Here is a 19322-nt window from a genome sequence, read left to right as displayed (position 1 = left end):
TTTTACAGAAATACAAAATATGCTGATTGGATTGTGTCCACTTTMTGTATTTTGGTTAGCAGAGATTTGAATAGAAATTCTGGAATGAGGATACAAGTGCCAAGCACCCACAATGTAAACATAAGGTAATGAGTATTTCAAATTGAAGTTGTATCCACTAAGCCTTCTTACTTAACTTTATTTTCTGTTCTGCTATTAAGGGTTTCTCAAAATAATTTCTGTGCTTGATCTTCCCATAGATGCTCTTGGTTATGTTTGGGGACTGAGTCCTTAGGTGACTGCTGTGAGGTGGTGGTTGCTCTTCTGCTGCAAAAATGTTTTTTTTACTTAAGTTCACACAGAAAGTGGTGTGAATTCCTTAGAATAACTGAGGAAGCACTTAGATCATAATTTGGGAAGTTGTTTTGGCAGATACATTCTCTTTGTTTCTTTTGTTGAAACTCCTTTTTGGGATGTGTGAGAAGCCTTATCAGTGAAATGGAAAATTTCTGGGCCTTGGCATGTGGTGACTTTGACCTTTATGATGACATTGATTGATGTTTTGGATGACACTCTCCARAAACCTCTGCCAAGCAACCTTGGCCATTGTTCCCCACAAGAAAAAGCCAGAAGAAAATGTGGGGGTGGGGTTGAAGCAAYGAGATTGGTAATCCAAGAGAAAGTCCTGAAGTTGCTGCTCACCTCTCWGCTGGGGCTCAAAGCTTTGGGCCCTCAGTGATGTCTGTACTACAATAATTATTTGTTTTAAGCTCTTTTGCTGAGAGAATAGCAAAATCATTATCTGTTAATTCAGACAGATCAATTGAGCACCTGTGAGGGGTGAAGCCTTCAGGTGAGCTGCTGGTAGGCACATGTTGTCATCTTACTGGCCCTACAAAATTCACTTGTTTAAATTCTATCCCACTACTTCTGCTAGCTGCTCACATGTGCTGCCACCTGGCCTTCTGGCTCTCAGTAGAATAAATATTTTCCCCTGGGGAATAAAGTCTGAATTAGTGCAACTTGTCTGGAGAGTGCAGGGATGGCCTGAGCTCTGGTTGCTGCTGTGCTGCTCTTACCAGGTTCCCATCAAACACACCTCTTGTGCTACCCCTGRCTGCTGTTCCCCCAATCTCCTGGTGCACAGTTGCATGGCCAGAAGCTGCCTTACTCCAAAAGAACAGAATTGTTTGTGTGGTTTGGAAAAGGCATAGACAAAACCTGTTTTCTGGTGTCAGCAGRCTGTCCTTGAGCAGAAGTGAAGAGTTAATCACTGTGTTACACACAGATTTGTGGTATCAAGGATTAAAGAACTCTAGAACTCTTTGTTAGGAAGATGTTTCCTTAAGTACAAAACATTCTTTATTACAAATAGCAGAGATTCTTGTTGTGTTTTGTTTTCAGTTTCTGCTGGGTTTCTCTGTAGCGTTTGAAGCACTGCATTGAGTGCTTCAYTGTGGAGAGAGTTTAATGATTCAACTGTGTTTTGGTTCTGTGAAAATGTGGGAGTCTGGGAAAAGGAAAAGTCATTTAGTCCTGTTAAAAGTGTTTTCAATAAATAKTTACTGTGTTGTACAAAAGCTTGCCTTATCTACTATGAGACTAGGGTTTCTCTCTACCTTTACTTCTAGTAAAGCAAGGGGAATGTTGAAGCAGACTTCATAAATAAAAATGGACTATGGTTACAATAGATGCAGGTCCTTTTGAGTATCCTTTCAGCAGCTTCCAATAACATGCAGCCACATTTTATAGTTCTAGCTTGGGGTTTTATTAACTAGAAATTCTGTCATTATATAGTTTAATAAAGCTAAATCAGAGTCCACAAAATGGCAAGTTTTCGAATGAATATTATATGTGAAAAAGTGGTGTATATAACTCAGTAAAACCCAAACTGGCTATATATAYTTATAACCCCAACAAGCTGGTGTCACATAAGCTGTACTCCTCCTCTTTGGCTTGCTCATTATGCAGGAAGAATGTGATTTACAAGCCATTCCTGTAGCCAGCTGATTTCTGAAGGTCTTGCAGTGTAATATTTTATGCTGGTGACTGTTTGCAAGACTTACAGTGAATGAGACAACGTTTACAGGTTGTTCAAGGTATATAATGGATTTTGTGGTTTATATTTTAGAAGGCATTTTCCCAATATAACATGTRAAACTAACAGCTTGGTAGTTAAATAATCTGTAAGGAGCTGTTGGGTGGTGGTTTGTGGGCTGGGTTTTTTTGTGGCTGTAGTAAACAGAGAGGATCTGAGACTGAAATGGGGAGGAGCATGCAAATGATAATAGATCAAAGCTTTTGCAAAATGCTGTTTTAGTTTTCAAATGTATTCTCTGAACACATCATCCCAGCAGGAAAGGAAAAAACACAACATACAGCAGGAAAAAGTGAATAAAAGTGTAGGTAAAAGGCAGATTGTTTGATAATAAGTTAAGTAGCATATAGGAAAAGCAGAGAAGATTCTTGTACCACAAGATGAGTGATGGATCCAGGGGTTAATAAAATAATCCAAGGTCTGGGGAGAGGAAATCTGATAGGAATGGTGTAGTTGGTTTAGTCAAAACCAAGACTTGGAGCATGTCTTGTGCAGTGTGCTTCAATCCAGATGATGATATGGATTTACCCTGGCAGAAAGCACTTAAGGGAAATTTAGCTGCCGGATCTTGAGCACTGCTGCTGCTCTGTGTCCATTCATTTACCCCAATCCTGACAGCCTGGGTTCTCTGTGCACAAGGAATGTGCTCTGAAAGGTTGAGCTGGGTTTCTCTTCAGCATCCAGTGGTGGGGAATTTTTGTGGGGCAACTAGTCTGTAAATATTTCTTAATCTGCCCACTACATACCAACACAATCAGGAAAGGGAGATTTTTGTGAGCAAAAGCCAGACACAGCTCTCCAAACCAGCCTGTAGCACAGATGGGCACTTGGCATGGAGGCAGTGATGTTTAACGGGTGAATTCGTATCCTGGAGACTTGAATGCCCTTTCCCAGAAGGTTCATATGGTGCAATTTGTTTTTCCCCATGCTGGGAGGGGGGGATTGTGACGGAGCAGGCTGTGGTGACTCCTTGAGAGCCTTTGTGCTGCTCTCCTGGTGTGTTACTGGATTTACTGTGCAGTAGGATGGGTGCTGCTGGAATATCTGTGTGCACTGCACTGTTCCTGTGTTTAACAGGATTGTCCTACACTGTACAGCATTTCCTTTGTTCATTCCTGGAATGGGTGTGAAAACATCTATAAACTGTGCATTTTCTTTCTGAGCCTTCAGTCCCAAAAGTTTGAAATAAATCACAGGTAGTGTCAGGAAAGAGTACCTTGTCATTCTAGACAGGTCCTGGGTGATTGTACTGATATCTCAATAATTACAGAACAAATATAATGACAGGGCACAGAATAAAAGCTGGAGTCGATAAAAGAAWCAAATAGTTTTTTTAGTGTGCTTGGATTTTTTTAGTTTTGCTTGGACTTTTACAGTGTAATGGTAAGCTTTCCAGCAGTAAATGTCTTTTCAACTGATGGCTTCCAAGCTTTAKAAATACTTTAAAAAAGTATTTCCTTTTAACCCCTTCTTGCACAATAATATGTTTACCCTAACTGGCTGTGTATTGATCTGACACTTACTCCTGGTTCACATATTTAACRTGAGAGAGTCTTCTGTGGTCTCTTTCTAGGGGCTCAGCTGTTGAAACTAGAAAGTAMAATGTATTTCTGACTGGAAAAGTAACAGGCTTTTCTTGATCTGAAGGTTTACCAGCCTCCTTAGAGACTGACACATTTGATTCGTCTCCTGTGGGCATATAACTCTGACTAGCRCCACTGTGTGCCACTTTACAATTTAATTAACTCATAGTTGCCAAGGTTTTTTTAAAGTAGCCTAAGGCTTCAGCCCAGAAATGTAAAATATGCTCTGCTAATGCCACCTGCTGATGCTGACAGTACATATCTGCCTGCAGTCTTATTTTATGCAAAGTTTTTATACGTCATTCTGTATACACRCCATGAATAACTCCTTGTGTGCTTTGCCATAGTGTTGTTTTAGATCGCTAATAATGAATTTGTTCTGGCACTTACACCTCTGTGTAGTAGTTTCACTTTAACTCTAGTTCAACTCATAAAGTGTAATTCTGGTTGTTAAAAATAAACAAAAGGACCCAGCTTAGTCCTTGTTCTCACTGTTGTGTACTAGTCCCATGCATAGTAAATGTTAAATTTAAAGCCATCCCTTAATCCCTGAAAAAGGAGCAGCTAAGGAGAGAAGACTGACAAGTTGAAGCTGTTTATCTTGTGTTTGCAGGGGATTTGAGAAGGTGATTCTGATGTATTTTAATTTTTTGAAATTGTTGCTGCAATGGGGATGATGCATGTGTGGACAGAACAGCAAAAGTTTCTGAGTTTGAAAGTCCCTGCTTGCAGCTTCTTGAACTTCACTTTGGACTAGAGCAAGTGCTTGACTTGTCTGTCTGCCTCTTACCCTCTCCTCCACCCCATATGTCTCTGAAGAGGATGGTGAAATGCTGTAGCAGCAACTAAATATTGTTTTAAAAGGAAATGTAAGGAGAGAAACTYTTGCTTTAGCAGAGCAGGAGATGTTATAAGTTATGGAGACCTGCTGTCCTCACACAGCTATAATACGAAGATTGTGTCATTTTAAAACACCATCATAAAGGACAACAGTCCTAAATGATGGACTTTGCTAACATCGAAGAGTAGAATTGAGAAATGTTACCAAAGGTCTGAGCATTACCTGGGTTTTGCTTTTCAGGCTTACAGGGGTTGATTACTGTTACATTGKAGCACTTAAGAACAATCTCATTCTGACAAGTCAAGTGAAGTGGTTATGTAGTTTCCCAATATTTAATTTTGAGGAGAAAGGCTCAACAGTGTGGTACAGGAGAAACTATATCTGAACTGCAAGTGAATGATCCTTTATGTACGAATGTGTTAGTAGAAGTCCAGGATGCAGTAAAAATGGGCTTACCCCAAACATAATGTTCAGATGTGTGCAAAAATTGTTCAAATTCCTTCTAATCCAGAAATCAGGGTCCASTTTACTGGCTGATTTTGTCAGCATTTTTGAATGTTGCATGCTTACTAACAGAAGGCTCACCCAGCCTTACTTAGCCTGTGAACTCTSATCTCAGAAAGTAGAGCAGACTTTTCCTCTGTCAAGTTTTCATTAAATTTTAAAATACATATGCAGGTTTGTGGTGTCAGCAAAGAAAATAATTTCTCCTGGCAGGATCGAGCTTCAGGACTTTGTGCTCTGGGATAACCCTGCTTGAGCAGGGAGGTTGGACCAGTGTGGTCCCTTCTAACCTGACCCATTCCGTGACTGCAGGATTCAGTACCTGTGTTGGCAGATTGCTGCTCCGGCTCTCTCTGTGGTGTTATTTACTAAAGCAATGCTTTTTAGCCAGGAGGTGGGGGCTTTGCTCCAGTGGGGCAGATTCAGTGTGTGCAGGGTCTGCAAAGCTGGTGGTGATCATTGTCACAGCACTTTCAGCACAAAGGGTTTCCCTGCCCAACAAACAATTCCCGAGCTCACTGCACATCCCTTCCTCACCTCTTGCTGAGCCTGGAGAGGCTGGCACGATGGCACAATCTGCAGCTGGTTCCCTTCAATGAACTGGAAATGGCATTCCATGGTGCAGGCTTGGTGTAACCGTGATTGATGGGTTATTTCACCAGGTAACTTCCTCTGCGCGCGGATTGGCGCAGAACAGACGCGTTTCACTGCGCACAATGGATTCATTCTTCACTGGATAAATATAATGTGAGTAATTGCAGTTCATTATGTAAATACCTCTGTGTGAGACTTTTATGGAGTAGTGATGGATCTTGCAGAATATTTTTCTCCTACATAAAATGCTGTTTTTAAAACAAGGTAACAGTACCCATCAGCAAAGAGGCTTCTAAAGCTGCAACTTAGAACATTTTGTTGCAACTTGGTCTAACTTGAAGAGAACACCCCTGACTATACAAACATCTTACTACTTTCTATTGAAAGGTGAAAGTATTTTGTGTGAGGGCTGTGTTGCTATTTTCCTATTTATTAAGCATMTATAAAAGGTGAACAAGGGTGGAATTTAAAAGAAAAGAAGTATACTTCCCTAAACAAAGAAAAAGAGATAGGAGGGTTAAGAGGATGTGAAGAAGAAGAGGAGAAATTGAGGTCCAAAGCACAATTGCTTGTAGAAGTATTGGAAAAATGTCTAAAACATAGGAAGCCTCTTAGTAAATCCTAAATTTATAGGGTTTATTTGAAGTATTTCTCCCTGTATGTGTGCATGTTAGTACTGCTACAGAGATAACAATAAATATTTCAGTATAATAATAGAAGAACTTTCCAGTGTGAAAAATAGGAACACATCTTACTGTTGTAAGGTGAAGGACCATTAAGAACTTACTGTTGGTGAAGGACCATTAAGAACAAAATATTAAAGAATTATAAGATATCCCTGCTAACCTGATATTGTTTTTTCTGAAGTATGGTTTAACATCCCATCTTATATTTAACTGCAGATTTCTGCCTAAGTTTTGCATTATGGCATGTAGAAAAAAAAACCCCAGTCAAATGAAAAAAAACTGGCAACTCTTTTTCCTCAGATTGCAGTGGGGTTTTTTATGAAGCTTTTTCTGCTTGGAATAATGTAGAATGCCCTTTGTTTCTGGGCACTGAAAACTGAATGTGTGAAAATGTTCAAATTTATTTCTGTTGGGTTATTCTGTTTTGCAAGTGGAGGAGTCTGCAATCCTTACATTGACTGATAACACCAAGATGCAGTCATGTCAGTCAGYTCTGTGAAAAAAAGGTGGCACAAGTTTGTGAAGACAGATCTTTCTGTCGTGTCCTGGTGAATTCCAGCCAATACTGTAACATATCTGGAGGGCCCTGACAGGCTTCCAATCTAACGATGTCCCTAAAATATCGACATATACAAGATGGAAGCCTTTGTGCATTTTYGGTGTAGCTGAGTTCCCTGCATTCTGAACAAAAACTGTTAATGAGGAAAATAGTTTCAACAGAATTAAAAAAGCGGCTCAAGTCTATAAATGAACGAAAGGAAAAGCCAGATAACACAGCTGCTCTATGAAATGGCTAGCCTGTCTTCAAACAACTCGACTGTGAAATGATGCAAGCCTTGAGATTATTACTTTTTCCCGTTGGCAATTTGTTTTCCTGAGCAGCGTGAGCTCTACTGTATTTCAGTCTCAGGATGGGGGTGGCAGGATGCTGGGGGTGCACWTTGTGCCACTTGTGGTGAATAAGGGCATTTAGAGCACTCAGTTTTATAAAATAAATCCCKAGTCACTTCATCTGCAATCCCTCAGGATGCACAACGCCGGCTCTCTGGGTAGTACAGCCAAGGCAAGRTGCCCAGAAAGATGACATGTGTTGTCTTCAACTGCTGCAGCTCCCTGGTCTTACTGCTCCAAGAAATGTGTAGCTGCTGCTCTAAAAAGTGCTCCTTGAAGTGTCGGCTGTGGTGAGAGCTGCCTCTCGCTGCCAGCAGGCTGTGGAGCAGATTTTCCCAGGCTGAAAGAGTGAAAGAGTTCAGCTTGGCTGCAGGGCTGCACTTGACTCAGTGCATCTGTAGGTTAAAAGCTGGGCATGTCCTCACTGCATCCAGAACAACTCAATGTTGTCTTGGGAAAYTGAAGCTTTTTGTTTACTTGATTTGAGAGAGTTTCTCTCTTCGGAGCTCTGCAGTTTCTCAGCTGTGTGTTATGGCTGTCTTGCTTTGCCTGGAGTAATTAGTTTGGTTCAGCAAACCTCCTAGACTGACTACTGGGACAAAACTGTTAGAAAGAAGTGCCATTGAAGTGTTTGTAGCKTTCCTTGATAACAAAAACATCATAGAATTTCTTTCCTTTGATAACTRAAAAAGGGTCTGACTTTAGATTATAGAGCTGGAAGCAAAGGAAGGAGTTTCCTAGAACAGCTGCTTGGGAGGAGGATTTTAAGCAGTGCAAGGAGGGGGGACACCCCAGGTGGAGGTTCCCAGGTGAGCAGTAACACCCCAGGGAATCTGCAGTGCCCTGGGGAGTGGGSCAGGGCTCAGGGGGTGATGGATGGCAGTGATGCCCTCAGGGGCTGGGGCTGTACCCCCTGGTTACAAGGCAAAGTGTCCCAGCAGCACTTCCACCACCTGAGCAAGGAGTTCTGGAATCTCCTGTCCTGGAGACTGAGCCAATTTATGGGAATTTGAGAGAGAACTGAGCAAAAGCTGTGGTTTAGAGGGCTTTCTCTTCTCCAGCAGCCTGTATGAATCAGAAGGGTTTCTGGGATGAAATAGCCTTCACTACATTTCTAAAGGAGGGTGGGAGTGTGGAAATGAGGGGTCAAAGTAGCTGAAAAACTGTTTGGGGAATTTGATGTGCTTTTKTGAGAAGATGGGCAGCACCTTTCTGTGGTTTGGAAAAACAGGGCTTGCAGTAGAGGTGAGAACTGAAAACAGAGACACAGAAATGGAAAATAATAATGGGGAATAAATATATTAGGGGAAAAATAGGGAGCCTTAGTTTACAAGTACCAAATCACATGTCAGGTTGTATAATGCTCAGGGGAAGCTCTTGGGTCTAATTTGTTCATTTTTTTGTAAACATTGGCAAGATGTCTAGTTACTTTTTTTTTCTTTTCTGAGCAGCCCTCAGCTAATTCCCAAAAATACCAATTTGAGGAAAGTGAAGTTCATTCACTATTGAAATGTAGACAGTTATTACTAGCAATGGATGAGAGATGGAGGGCTGAGAACTGCACAAACCTTTTTATTCTTATTTGTAAGGTACTTGATAAATGGCACAGAAAACACTCCCTTTGGAGTGGTGTCACTGGCCTTTGCTCAAACATCACATCGAATCCATTATTAAAATCTAGGTTTATTGGTCTCAATTGAAGATCAAGCAAAAGTGTTTTCATGACATAAAAGAATGAAAATGAATGAAACCAACCCCCCCCCCCCCCCAAAACCGCAGCCTTCAAACACACAAAATGTTGGGGTGGAAAAGCACATGAAAATAAGTTTGACACAGAACTTTTCTTCTTTTTTTCTGTATTTTTCTAAAATCTATATATTCTGTGCCTATAAGTAACATTGTAATATAAACTGGCATATGTGAGTGGTGAATTTTTCCTTTTCTTTTTATGGATAGGAAGGATGACTATATTATGGCCTGAACTTGTTAGTATTAATGTTTAAAATGGAGTGATGCATTAAAAAGTAATAAGCACAGCAGTCTGAGTGTGTCTGTTGCAATGTTAGTGACACTATGATGGATTAACAGCCTGTAAAATAGAAATGCATGCTCTGGCAAATGTTTTACCTAACACTTATTAGTATATTTATGGGTATCAATTCTGCTTTTACTTTGCATTTTTTAAGCATAATCATGCTTTCATATATTTTAAAAACCCACAACCCTATAAACCTGCTATGCTTCTGCAGGTGAAGCTGTGAACTTTCTGTGATATGTAATGTCAARTTATATTATTAGAAACAGACTTTGTGCATTATACACAACCCAGAATTTGAAAGCCCAGAGTTAGAGACCATCTTGTTGGTTTGGTGTTTTTTTCTGGGATAAGGTATTTTGTGTGATTCTGGAATCGTTCATTATGCCCATGTCCACTTTTACACTGACTTAAGAGTATTATAGAAGTGCCCTAATAATTGTTTCATCTGCCTACAGCAGCCACGTTTCAATTAATGCTCACCAGGACAAGCAGGCATTTGCAGTGGTGGGGAAAAAAATGCAATCTTAAATTTGGTTCTTATCCAAGATGACAGTAACCACTTAAGAAGTGAGTCTTGATTTGCATAAACCAGAAACTCTTAAATAGGTTTTATCAGGTTGCTCTTGTGACCTTAAGACAAATAATGACTTGCTTACACTCTTCTTGAAGTTAAATAAATTTCAAACTCTGAAAAGTTAAGACATTTACTTGGTGCTTCCTGGTAGGTTTCAATAAGGTCTAAAATACTTTTTGCCTTTTGGTAATTCCTGGTGGCCTTTCTCTGCAATTGTGATCAGATATGTAACGCTAATAACCTCACAGGGCACTTTACTCTGTTGATGTATATTATTTTTCTTTATGCAGTAATTTAATGGAATTCATTATCACAGTGTGTTACTTTTTAATACATGCTATTTCCAATTTAAGATAACTTACCTTTTGAGATTGACTGATCCTGAAAATCAAARTTATGTTCATAAGAAATGAAAAAGGCTCAACAGAGTGATAGAGCAGAGTGGATCACAGGTTAGCAACTGCTGCCATGGAATTATACAAAATTCATTTTCTGTAACATCAAGAAGCAGCACTGGTGGTGAGCATCAGATCAAGAAAGCCACAGTTTASTCAAGACTTCATAAAAGTCACATTCTCACCACAAAATTCATACTTGTGATGCAGGAAATAATTGGAGAGTGACAGAATAATGGGCCTCTGAAGCACCTTATGGTTTTATATAATTACTTGACACGGCACTGTTTCTTGCATCAAAAGCTGTGTTACATTTTCCGCTCAACAAGAAGGATGTTATTTTGRAAATAATTGAATGCCAGTCTGGAGTTTGCAGGTTGCTGTCAGCTGRGAGGTTGGAAACTTGACCTCCTGATGACAGAGGGTCCGCAGATGTYGCTCCATCTCTTGCTGCAGAAGGTGCCCCTTTGGCAGTGGCTGCTCAGCACCACTGCTCCTTCCTCCCCTCTCAAATGCATCAATTTTGGCACCCAGTGTTTGTGTCACCAACACTGCCAAGATCTGAAGTAAAGGCAACACATTTCTAACCCTTGAAGTCTGTTCTTAGGGCTGCAACAAGGGTCCCTTTGAGTGGCTCGGAGAGATTTTTAAGGTTTGGGGGAACATTCACAGTCCATTATGGCTAGAGGGTCATTCTAGAGTGTAGACAGTAATAGGCTCAYACCTAAATACCTCTAGTCTGTTTTTTATTTTCAGAGAAAGAATTATAGATAGATTTGTTTCCATAATATTTTGTCCATTATRTTAATTACTGTCTTAATTACAGTTTCTCATTTTTAAGTCCTATCTTCAGTTTGCAGGTATTTTGAATGTATTGGAAGCATTAACATTTACAACCTAGCACAAGCTTTGGGAGTAAAAAAATAGTTTATTTGCTTAAAGAGTTCATTTCCCAGCATGAAACACTTGAAAGAAACCAAAGGCAGACTTTGTCTTAATAGTTGTGAATTCAAAATAAATGAAGCTTATGTAAAATGGCAGTAACAGACTAGAGCTACAGTGGACTGCTGAAATTGGATTTGGTTAGCTATAAACATAATTAGCTTAAAGCATTCTAGCTTGCCATGCAGTGTGAGCTCTCATAGGCTGGGATGTGATAATGCTTTGCTCTTTTGCATTTTAACTCCTTGTGGAGATTCAAAAGCCAGCTGATCTTAGGCTTTGTGGAAGCTAAATTAACCACGAGTTCCTTGGGGGCTTATGGCAAACTGTGAGGTTTATTGGGTGTTGAAGTGTGCTAAAGATAACGTGACAGTAACCTAAAATGCTGCACTCCCAACATACTAATTATGGCTGTATWTTAGTATTTTTAAAAACCTTTGGAGATCTGTATTTCTAGCCGTGTAAAGGATTGATTGTATATAAATAAACATAGGATGTGTGTGCCCTTAATACTCTCAGAGATGAAATACTGCTGTTTGATTCCATCTGAACAGTATCCAAAAACAAGATGATAATATTCTAAAGTCGCACATAAAATACTGATGTGGTTTGGAATTTCTGCAGCATTTTTATTTCTCCAGAACACCAGCTCRTGCCCATTAGGTGAAATTGTTGATTTAAGCCAGTGAGTAATGCTATTTGACCTCTATCTTTGTTGTAAGTGGGCTGGAATGGGTCAATAACTTGGCATTCCCACACCAGCGGGATATTTGGGTTTATACACAAAACCTCCAAAAATTCTAGGAATGGGTGAACACATGTTCAGCCTCTCCAGAACAGGCCTGGAGTGCAGCTCCTGCTCTCCTGGGATGTACAGATCSCTTCAAACAGCTCAGCCTGTGTTCTCACAGCATGCAAACACTGCTCCATGAGAGCCTCCATCACTGGGCTGTTTCCAAATAATAAATTCAGAACCTTCAGATTTTGCCTTTCATCTGACAATCTCAAGCTTTGCAGAGCTGAGAACTTTTGTTATCCCTGTATTTCTCCTATTTATATTTTCCACATTTAAGTGTATTGGAAACATTATGCTTGCACAGAAGTAAGGGAAAGTTGCATGGATTGGTRAAGGCTGGAAGGATTTTCACCATAAGACATATTAAATTGTTTATTGTATGAGGTCACTCTATATCCTTTTAATTTTCCCCTCTTTTTCCTCCCACTGCTATATTTAAGGAAGAATTTTTTAAAATAAATACTTCAAACAATGGGGACAATGGACAATTTAATGTGTTAAATAAAAAAATGTGGAGAAAACATTTGAGGATTATAATCTTAGTATTTAGAATTGCAGAGGAATATAGTACAAAGCAAGTATTAACACCATATCATGCAGAGCAGTTAGGAGTTTTCTATTTTGCAGTATTTGAATCTTCTAATATATGTGGAATATAGATAAACTGATGTATTTYCTTTCTTGTATTCTTTTTTAAATATTAATTTCCAGTGGAGGTGGCTTACATCTTCAGCAAGACTTTCAGTACTCAGTCTCCTGCATTTATTACTTCTGTTTAGACCCCATTGTAGATAAGCATCTGAAAAAAGAAATACAATAAACATTTGTGTTAATTATATCATTTCCTCCTACCCTTCTCCCCTGCACCATATGTTCTCTTCTCTGTGTGCCTCTCGATTGACTTTTATTAGGGTTTGATACGTGTCTAGTCAGAGGCCTCAAAGTATCCTCTCATGATGCAAATGTGACCCTGTTTCTGCACCTTTTCTAAAGTGTAAATATGTCTGGAGATGAAAGAACAAGGGGATTAATTGTTCATGTAGTYATTATGTGTATTTATATATGGGACTTTGCCTTAGTCTGTAGTCTCTGCTTCAGCCTTTGTGTCAAATCTCACATTACCCTTTGCCCTTGACCTGTATTTTTTGTTTGTTTATTTATGGGCTGATTTGAATGTTTTTTGTTTTTCCTCCAATCTCTTGGTTATTTTCTTGAATATGGTTCTCTGAAAAACCTTTGGGGATTTATCAAGTTTCTCTGYCCCTGCCTGTGACTTTCTATTGCAACATTTGATTCACATATCCAAGTTTTATTTCTGCTTTCATGGGGAAAACAGCTTCTTTCATTTTCTGGGAGATACTGAAACGCACCATTGTGCTTGATCATCAARGACACAGCAGAAAATTAGCTGCCATTTTTTATCCCKTAAGAATGGGAGGCMAGGAGCAGGGAGATGCAACTTAAGRCACTTTTATGGGGAGTTCAACTTCAGGGACCAGTGGCATGTGAGTAACTTACCTGCACTTTCTGCTGAGATGCACTTTGGTTTCAGAATGTGTATTTGCTGTGTGCATAGATGTTTTCCTTCTCTGGTCAGTTATCTGTGCATACACTTTTCTAGTGGGACCAGAAATTATTCCAGATTCAGCAGCTGCCTATAACAGCATAAGGACTTGATAGAAATGCCACATTACTTCCCAAAGATAAATTCACCACCATGCTTCTTTGAAACTTGGCTTTCTTCTGCTGTGCTCCTGGACATCACAAGACCGTACCAAATAATCAAACACATTCCTCTATTCCCAGTAGAAAGGACTGAAACCCTTCAGGAGAGCTTACCACTTTTTTTTCTGTGACTTCCCTGGTCCTTCCATATGCAAACCTGTTTAGGGGAAGTTTCTGCATCCTTATGGGAACAACATGGGAGAAATGCTAGCACGAATTTTGAATGTGGTGTTAAGACTGCAGTGATCTGCATACCAGGAATAATCAGCAGTGGTCAGGCCAGGACACAGCTGCAGACAGATGGTGGTGTCATTTGCAGTGGTTTGTGTGTGCTCTGCTGTCCATTCACAGAACGGTCAGGAGGAGTTGATTTCCTGCAGGACATACCTGGAGTGCATGAATGAAGGATGCTGAAAGCACTCTTGGTACAGTGTACACAAGAGCTTGTTAACACAAAAGGAGCTTGTTCTGTCAAGCAAAAATTTCTTTAACAAGTGGGTTTCTGAGGCTAGCAATAGTGCAAATACGATTTCTGCATTAAACAAGTGTGAATTCTCAGTTATRCACACACCAGATACATGAACTGTARGYCTGATATCGTATTGAATGTATGATAAATGCAAACAAAGTCAAGAAYTGATGAGTAACTTTATCACCTTTTCTTGCCAGTAGTTCATGGTGGGTTAAATACATGTTAAATTGTGCTGGCCTCTTGAACACAGGCACGTTGTGTGCGCTTTCAAAAAGTTTCTAGGGCTTCCAGTAATGCTTTGAAAAATGAAGGGAGCAGTTACTTGTCTTCAGTGCCCTGTGTCTGCTTGAAACAAAAAGGATCTTTGTTATGTTAGAACAGTTTGAGTCTCACAAAATGAGCTTATGAATTTACTTCCTGACAATGTTTAGCAAGTAAAAAGAAGTAAACAGCACAAGTATTGAGACAATCAACCATTCCTCTTTTATTCCTAGCTTTGAAAAGATGCTGCTGTTTATGTAATATGTTCAAAGGAGCACATAATTGATTATATACTGTTAGTCAGCCATGTGCATTTTTACATTTCTGCCTGTAGGTAAGCTGAACACCTGGTGACATGGCAGCATGTTTAAAATGCTGCTTAGGAAACCCACAGYAACAGCACAGATAATAGGACTTTCAAAATGGTTGAGTTACACAAAATAATGTTCCTTTTAAGAAATTTTTCTTTATTGCCCTGCTATGAAAGTAAATAATACAGAGAGAAATGTGATCTATTTACTGTTCCTGGTGAGGATGTCTGGTGGGTGGTGAAAGTTGCAGGGTGCTGTGCTACCCTGTTCTACACACTTCCCCTGTTAGTCTTTCTATCTTTAAACGTCTCGTTCCTTCTGAGAAAGCAGGAAGCTTTTGTCAGCCAGGTATTGAATGGAGGTTTTGATACTTAAAGCAAACTGTTCAGGGCTCTCAGAGATGTTAATGTGGAAAGAAAATACAGGTACTGCATCTCGAGCTTCAAAGCAGAAAATGTCAAACAAGACAAGAGCAGGATACAAAGGCAGAGTGAATATTTTGAGGTGTTAATTCTAACTACAGAGGGAAGAAACTAGAATTCTAGAGCGGACACTGGAGCTATATCGTAGGATGCAAGGATGACTCAGCCCATGTTCAGATCAGGGTCTTGCCGTACTTATTTACATTAAAGTTCAGCTGCTATTTTAAGTCTGTGCATTTAGTGGAGAAGAAGGTGAGAAAAAAAGCGGAAGGAGAAGAATAAAAGCAAAAGGAGGGAGGGGTAGATTTTAAAATGCAACAACAACAAAAATACCTGGACCAATCCCTCCCGCTCCGCGCGCTGCTCTCTCWGTGGAGGAGCYTGTAATCCTATATTTGCTATATCAAGAGGATTCTTCTATGAGCACAAATTAATAATTTATTCATAGGCTGGAGTCAGCCCGCATTGATTTACTTATGCTGCATTTCTTTTCATTCATAAGCCTTTGCCGGTCCCGATCTCCCGGAGAGTGACTCGCTGCAGTGCTCCGGCGTGGGAGGAAGCAGCAAACGCGCTTTTATGCACAAGGACGCGCTCTCTCCGACTCGATTCAATGTGYGAGCCTGACCCGGAGCCGGGGCTCGCTCCGGGAAGCCGCGGCCGCTCCTGGGCGATGCTCCCCGGGCAGGGAGCGCCGCTCTCCCGTGCCCGCCCCGGTGCGGCGCCGCGGCCGGGATGCTCCGGGCACCGCGCAGCGCTGAGCTCCGGCCATCCTTCGCCTCTCCGGGCTGTGTGACAGGCAGACGCTTGTCATGCAGCCGTGCCCTGCCTGAATCGGGCTCCGGTGGGTGTGCGCGGCCCCACGCCCCCGCCCCTGCCAGCCCTGCCGAGCCCTCCCAAGCTCAGCCCCCGGCAATGTGCAGCGCTCTCTTCTCGCCTTCCTGGAAGGGCTCAACTACACTTTCGGCTCCTCCAGACTTTCTCTGCTTTTGCCGTGCCCTCCCTCTGGTCCAGCTCCTCCTGTGCCTGCCTCTGTCTCGGCGCTATCCCGTTAAAAGGCTGCTGCTGCTGCTCCGCTGAACCAATGCWCTGCCGGCTTATCTGGGATGAAGGCTCGAGGTTATCGGCGACGGAAAGGAGAACTCTAGGCAGCTTTCCATTTGCAAAGTGAGCAGTAATTGCAAGAAGACAGCCTCCCCAGTTGGAATCAATAGTCTGCTTTCTTGCTGCTAAGGGCACTTTGGAGCAGCAGTAGGTCACTGAAGTAACTTCAGCACACTGCTGACTGCGGAGTTGTAAAGAACTACATGCAAGTGGCTGCAGTAGTGCTGGAAAACGCTTTGCTGTCACCAGGGACACAATAGTTTTCAAGTCATTAGAGCTTCGCTTCTGGTCYGCTCCTTCCATCACACAGAGAGGGTCATTCTTTGGAGGAATGAGGATGGAGCTGTGAATTTTTCTTTTCCACTGTTGTTCYAGTGGAAGGGGGTAAGAGAGTGGGAAAAGAGGCTTTTAGGAGCAAGACCCCACTGCTGCTGAACTCAGCTTCACTTGAATTTCCCCAAACCTTTCCAGGCACAGAGAGACACAATGCCAGTGAACCTGAATCTTCTTCGGGCTTTTGGGGGTTTTTTCTTTATCTTCTGGACAGCTTTWAACACAGCCCTAGTGGATATGGTTGGATCGGAGCAGCAGATCCCCTTGTCTGTGTAAGTGCTTTCGTGCTATTCCTCTAAGGACCATGCTCAGGGATGAGAACTTGGCTGCTCCAGTTCTCCTGTTTTTGTATTGCAGGTATTTGACTGTTCCAGGGCACCTTTGCTCCTCTGTCAGCTGTGTTTGAAGTGGTTGCCTCCAAGGCGCTTGGCACTACTTTGATTTTATTGTGGGAGCGTGTGTTGGTGGAGTGTGTGGCTACTGAGTTTTAAGTGCTTGTATTTACTGAAATTGATGCTGTTAACTCTTTCTCGTGGGGGAATTTATCATTCAGAACTGTTTTGCTGTTTTATCWGCTGCTTTTCTTTCAGTGGATATATGTTATGTTGTGCCAAAACATGTTTCTGTACGAGTTAATTCCTTAAATTTTAAATGGTGCAGGTTGGTAGTTTCACATCAGAGGCCTTACCTTAGCACAGGATCTAGTTTGTGTTTATACTTGCACAGCTTCACTGATCTCTGGCTCTGCTTGGGTTCCTTAGTTTGCTCTCTAAATGCAGAATTGCTGGGATCCTTGTGAGTGCAGCTGAAGCTGGTACAGTCTCTGTTGCTTGCTATGACATGTGTATTACATTTCTTCCTGTCTCTTTTTTTTTTTTTTTTTTTCTCTCCACAGTGTAAAGCTCTGGGCCTCAGCATTTGGTGGAGAGATCAAATCTATTGCAGCCAAATACTCAGGTTCCCAGCTCCTTCAGAAGGTAAGGATTTCTTCGGTTGTAGTAAGGAAGGTTTTAACAGAGAAAATGGAGGCAGTTTTAATTTTTTAAATGAGCAGGAAAGCAGTGCTGTACGTGCTTTTGTCCAAGATCTATTTTTGTATTGCATACTAGTCCCTGATGACTCTTTGCATKGCACTGCTCTATCTGTAGAGTCCATGCTTAACCTGATATTTTTCTGTTTGGATGACTTTTTTTTATCATTGAAAAGTAAACTCCAGCACTTATTTCTCGAAGCCTAGGCTTCAGCCCAGGTTGCGGGTGTTTAGTCTGGTTGCTGCATTGTGATGATGATGGTTCTGTGCAGAAACAGCTGCTTCTTATGAAAAATGTTAACTTCATTCAAGGAGCAGAATTAGTGCATATTGCAWTATTTTCACCCTGGGCTGTATGTACACAATTCACATATCAGGAGAAGGCGGCTGCACTGTTGTTTGTCATCTCTGCAGTTTTTACAATCCCATTATTCCCCCAATCATCTCAACCCAGTGCTGAGATGTATTACATCATTACAGATAAGAGGAATGAATGTGGTTATCTTCTTGCTCAGCTGCACAGCTGGGTAATAAGGTAGTGAAGTATAGCAAAAACTTGAGAAATTGGTATAAGTCTACATAATTGGAGCAGAGGGTAATGAAAAAAAGCAGATTTGAGAATTAGGTGTATATTAAGGGTTCTGTTTACTCTAATTTAAGTATGCAACCTATAGTAAACCTCTATATTGTCTACAATTTATTTTTACAGCAGTTGCAAAAAAAGAGAAACTAAGAGGAATATGTTAGATTGAGACTKCTATTTTGAGGATTTAACATGTGATTCTCAAAATGCAATATGTAAATGGCAAAACATTGAGACATTCACTGATTAAAAACCCTTATTCAACCCATATATTAAATTTCTGCTGATTTTYGTAGACATGGTTTTTCGTTCTGAGTAACACTAATTTTATTTTTTGTCTGATTGTGAAGGAAATTATTCCTTGAGCTTSTAGCATTTATTTCGAAAGGCTTATATATGTGTGAAATTATATAACAGTACGTGCAGCAGCTGAAATGAAAAGCTTGTGCTACCCTTTAAAATGAAAGCAACTGGCTTTAGTAATTASTAAAGACATATGAGTTCTTTAGCAGTTTCTGCCTTTTCAGATTTGTATACHCAAGACTGTAAAATATGAATTTCASCAAGCGAAAATACAGAGCTATTAAGAACAAAAATATTTGCGGTCTTCTACTGCCTTTCAAGGCCTTTAAATGGCTTCACTTCAATATGTTGGGCAAACTTTAATTTTATTCTGAAAATCTGGACACCCAATATTTATTATACTTGAGCTCTCATTCTTTAAAGTCTGCAAGTCTTACACTGTCACTGTTTTGTATGAACACCTTAAATTTACGAAGCAGATGGAACTTTCAGTTTTGACGAGTTTATCATCAAGTATTGTTTAAAACCTTTATTTATTGATTTTTTTTATTGGACCATAACACACAAGTATCTTTATTTGACTTTGGAGCTGCTCCGTGCGCAGCCATTTTTGCGCAAAAATGGCTTTAGAAATGAAACCTCCCCAGTACTGRGCATTTGCTGGGGGAATCTGGACTGTACCGTGTTTGGCAGTTGTGCTAAAATCCACCAAGAATCAGTATGAAGTCCTTAATCYTGCTTCTCTTCCTCATAGTAGGTGCTGCTGCCATCCCTTCTGTAATGTATTTTTTCCCTCTGAAGTAGCAAGATTGCTTCCTATTGGTTGTTATAATTGTAGGTAATTGGAAGCTATTCAT

This window comes from Malurus melanocephalus, unplaced genomic scaffold (assembly GCF_030028575.1).
Source record: "Malurus melanocephalus ecotype Western Australia unplaced genomic scaffold, MMel_1.1 scaffold_452, whole genome shotgun sequence".
Taxonomy (NCBI): domain Eukaryota; kingdom Metazoa; phylum Chordata; class Aves; order Passeriformes; family Maluridae; genus Malurus; species Malurus melanocephalus.
The sequence above is the reverse complement of the archived record's forward strand: the minus strand, read 5'-3'. Positions refer to the sequence as shown.